Source organism: Suricata suricatta, chromosome 16 (assembly GCF_006229205.1).
Source record: "Suricata suricatta isolate VVHF042 chromosome 16, meerkat_22Aug2017_6uvM2_HiC, whole genome shotgun sequence".
NCBI lineage: Eukaryota > Metazoa > Chordata > Mammalia > Carnivora > Herpestidae > Suricata > Suricata suricatta.
This window is the reverse complement of record NC_043715.1, coordinates 54,274,504-54,279,252: the sequence shown is the minus strand read 5'-3', so window position 1 is coordinate 54,279,252 and position 4,749 is coordinate 54,274,504. Positions and strand designations below refer to the sequence as shown.

Here is a 4,749-nt window from a genome sequence, read left to right as displayed (position 1 = left end):
TCTGCAAGGCGGTGTGTTTCTATAAACAAAGGCTCAAATCAAATGGTCAAATGTACCTATTTGCACAACAAAACCTTGGAACATCTGGAAAGTTCCCTACTCCATGCTGAAAATACTTATTTGTACGATTTTGACACTAGGAGTACATTGACCTTTCAGTCAAATGTTTCTGAAAATCAGAGACTTAAAACAGGAAGAAAGAAGTGCGAACTTGCATCCCCTTTGAGGAGTCCTTCACTGAGCAGTTGCCCTTCCAAGAGAACCAAAGCATCTTCAGTGAAAACAATTGCTCCATGAAGTGAATCTGAGAAAATATTTACCAGGGTTCAAATGTTAATAACGTCTGAGGACTCATTTGCCAGAAAACCATTATGACTGTAATAAAAGTAGGAAAGTCTTTTATCAAAGCTCCAACCTTATCATTCAGAAGACTATACAGATTTGTCTTTAGTCAAACTATTCCTGAGGGAAACCTGAGGGGGAGTAGGTGTGTCTGCTACATTCTGAAGAGGCACCTCGGTGGGTGTTGCTGTGGCCAGACATGCCCAGCATTGTTCTATGAGGTGTTTTTCCCCAGCCAGGGACCTCCTGGCCTAATCCTTCCCTGCTCTGCCTACGGAATCCTACCTTTTTCTATTATAATTCTGAGTGAGGCCGGGGTTAAGCAGGAAGGCTTCTCCTCCAGGAGCGGTAACAGGTCTCCTGTACAGGAGTTGGGGAGAGTCAGGTAGCATAGCAAACTGTTTTTGTGCCCAAGCAGAATTTCTGGGCTTCTGTGGGAGGGGAGGCCCCCTGAAAACAGAGAGGGGAAACGCCGGGATTGGTCTCCCACTAGGAGCTCACAAGTTTCTGAATAGCTCCTGACACTAAGGACTAGGAGGAAGTGGGGCCTTTTCTGCATTTCAAAGCCTTGTCTGCAGGGGAGGAGATTAATGTGGTGAGATTGTGTTCCTGGCTTTAAAGGCATTTTTTTTTCTAATTCAGCTGTGATTTCCGCAGGAAGATCATCTGAGAAAGAAATCTAGAGGAAGAAGTGAAAGAAGAAATGGCTAGTTCTCAGGTGAGCCTTTTGCCCCTGGTCAGAGGCCCTGTTTTCTTTTTCTGGTGTTATGCCCAGATTTTTAATATTGTCCCCCCAAACCAGAAACCACCAGGGAGACCGAGTCACACATTCAGAAACTAAGGGCTTTATTATTATTACAGGTTTAGGCTGGCCAGGCCGAAGCCCCAGTTCACAGACTCTACTAGCACAGTGGATCCATGCTGAGAGCCCCCAGCAAAGGTGGGGAGGGCTTTTTATGGGATTCTGGAAGGGGGAGTTACAGGAAATTGTGACACAGGTATAGTGACCCAATCACTATCGCCTATCAATAATGGCAGTAACTTTAACCATACATTGTTACTTTTGGTGGGAGCCAATCACAACATTTAGAGTATTGACCAATTACAGAGTGGACCCAGGACCCTCATGGAGTGCATGACCAGCCTTAAGCCATAGGTGATTATCTTATGGCTTCTATCTTTAGGCCTGCCCTTAGAAATATTAAAGGTGTCAACTGGCCTTTCCTGATTGGGTGTTACAAGGGTTGTTTCTCCTTCCTTGGCAACGTGTGCCCTTCTATTGTCTAATGATTCTAAGAAGCAGACACCTGGGCCTCCAAGGTCAGAGGGGAACTTGGAGCCTGTCATGGAGTCAGGTTGATTCAGACCTGCATCCTTCCATTGGGGAAATTCCAAGCTTGCAGGAATTGCAGGGCACTCGGGTGGCTCAGCGTTTTGAGCATCAGACTCTTGGTTTCTGCTCAGGTCCCTGTGACCCAGCCCTGCATCATGGTTCCTTCCGAGCTTGGAGCCTATGTAAGATTTTCTCTCTCTCTCTCTCTCTCTGTCTCTCTCTCTCAACAAAAAATTTTCCTAAATGCCAATGATTTTTTCTTTTTCAGTTCTGATGCTTCTGCTTTATGTTTCCACATAATATTTAACCTTTTTGGAAATAATTTTCAAGTTTAGATGTTTAGGACAATCCTCCCCTACCTCCCAGAGACTTCTCTCCCTCCTCTCCGACCTGGATTCCTGGAGGGCAACACTAGTTGTCCCTTTGAATTAAATTTTTACAAGTATTGAAAAGATTCCCTTTGTGTCAGATCCAGAGGGGAGAGTGTGGAGTCCAAGTTCTTATTACTGATGGGATCTGGTCCTGGGATTGCACTCAACGAAAACCGTTCCCATTTTGTCTGATTTGGATGATTTCTCTGCTCTGGGTAGAGTAGGATTATGAAAATGCACAAATACACAAGGTGTATATGAGGCACAGAATAACCTGGAATGTTCCTGCTCCTGAGGATGTGGAAAACATACCTGAAAATATTCTAGATATTACAAAACATGGGAAGTATATGTGTCTGAAGGCTGTAAAAATCCACTGTACCCTCAAAATTGTTTATATTCTGACTTACTGTTTGGAGGTCACAAGAAGACACTCGTGATCATGTGTCCTGAGGTGTGACTTAGGTACTGAGTTCAATTTGTTTCCTTACAGTTGAGTTACCTTCTTTTACTTGGCTTTGCGCTCTCTGCCAGATTTCTCCCCTGTAATGTTCATATTTTCCTTCTGATCAATTGCACTGATTTTAGACAGATTCCCTAAGCGATTCCAGACACCATCACATTTAAACTGGAAACTTCCTTCTCTTATGTTTTCTTTCCTTGTATGTAAGTATATATATTTTTTCTTGTAGTTTTTTTTTCTTGAAGTTTATCTTAGAGACCTCGTGCGACCTAGAGCAAGAGAGTTGCAGAGCAAGCACACAAATCCCAAGGAAGCGCCACAGGGTCAGCACTGAGGGGGACATGGGGCTTGAACTTTCCATTTAAGACATATATACCACATGCACTGTATGATATAAATATAGTATTAAAAATGTATATTTATGTTGAAGCCTTCAATTTACAAATTCTCTTGAATACATGCAGTATTTATAAAGCTTCTTACCTCAAAGGTAAAGACTATATTAGAGGATAACACTGTATTACAAATAATCTTATTTCATAAAGCAGGAAACTCACCAGAGCCAGAACCAATTCTCCTAATACAACTGAACTGAAACATGTTCATTCCTTGGTGCGTCACAAAAGCACTATACCAGGTGAGAATATGAGACAAAGAAAAAGTGATTTATAAGAAATAAGGAGATCACAGGAAGTAACTTCCAAAGCAGTCTCACAGAAGAAGGGGGAACAGTGTCCTTTCATTTAGGGTGCAGGTGGATATTTAGAAGGGGGAGGCCATCATCTCATGCAGATTGAGTGCAAGGTTGCCCATAAGCCTTAAGAAAACAGTTCTCTACATATTCTGTACATTTCATAGAAAATGAAATTTGTGCTCCTCCTTGGGTAGAAGTTTTAGTATTGTAATGAGGTAAAAGGGAGCTCCTGGGTGGCTCAGTCCTTTGAGCTTCAACCTCTTGATTTAGGCTCAGGTCACGATCTCAAAGTCCTGAGAACAGGCCCCAAACTGGACTCTGGTTGGAATTATTTCTCCCTTTTCCTCTTCCTCTTTTTCTCTTTCTCTTTCTCTCTCTCCCCGACTCTCACTTGTGCTCTAAGAAATAATATATTAAACAAAATATGAGGCAAAGGTAACTGTACCTCACTCCGTGGTTTACTCTATTATCCATTTGCTTAGGAGGGAGTCAGGGGTTAATCTCGAAATGAACCAGTCCAAGCTCTTCCTCGGGGCAGTCATTCCCTTTTGTTGGATGATTTCTGTTTCCACTACAGTAGACTGTGCCCATGGACTGCTTTGCCTGAAGTAAAAGATAAGGTGGAAAGAAGAGGTTAAAATGTGTGACTAAGATTGGGGGGTATAAGCACATAAGCTTGAAGGTCAAATCTTGGGGTCCAGCTGGTGACATTAAAACGCCCTTTTTCATTTTACACACCATTATGAATGCTGCTTATGGCCACTTGGTAACTAGTATTTGTTGCATGAATTGCTGACCTTCGGGGATGTGGCCATAGAATTCTGTGAGGAGGAGTGGGGATGCCTGAACCACAGCCAGCGGGAACTGTACAGGGATGTGATGTTAGAGAACTACGGACACCTCCTCTTCTTGGGCAAGACGACACCTTCCAGACTTCCCAGACCACACTCAGGGTTTTGTTTCTTCCTTTGAAGACTGTCTCTTAGAATCTTCCACTTTGCATGACTGGGATTGAGATCCCTGAAGTCAGGGGGAAAAGTAGGGATTTGTACATAGAAAGATCTTCCTGGTGTTTCCTTTTCAACTTTAGCTTCCCTTTCCTAAGGGTAACGTCATAATTTCCATAGATTAATGGCAATTCTAAATGTTGAGTGGCATAAAAATGGTATTTCTGACACCATATATACCAATTTCTACCCATTATTGTCATGGTAATATTCGGAAACAGAGGTCCAGATCTGACCTGGAAAATTCCTCCTGAGTGTTCTAAAGGGATTGTTGGACCACAGCATTTGGAGAATAATTTTCTAGGATGCTCCTATGTCCTCTCTTCTCTACTAAGCACAGTAGTGGATCAGAAGTCAGGATCTCCAACAACACTCATACTTTTTTCTTCTAATAAACAGGTCTTATTGTGTCAAAGCCAGACCTGGTCATCTTTCTGGAACAAAAGAAGGACGTCTGGGATGTGAGGAGAAAGGAGACAGAAGCCTCATGTCCAGGTATGGGAGTGAAGCAGATGACAGAGGGGAGGTCCAGTTATGAA

The 4,749-nt window shown here is 42.8% G+C and overlaps 1 protein-coding gene across 1 annotated transcript in view; it reads right to left on the bottom strand.

Moving 5' to 3' along the window:
• LOC115281187 (zinc finger protein 345-like) overlaps positions 1-4,749 on the bottom strand; it is a 486,358-nt gene that overhangs the window by 206,868 nt on the left and 274,741 nt on the right.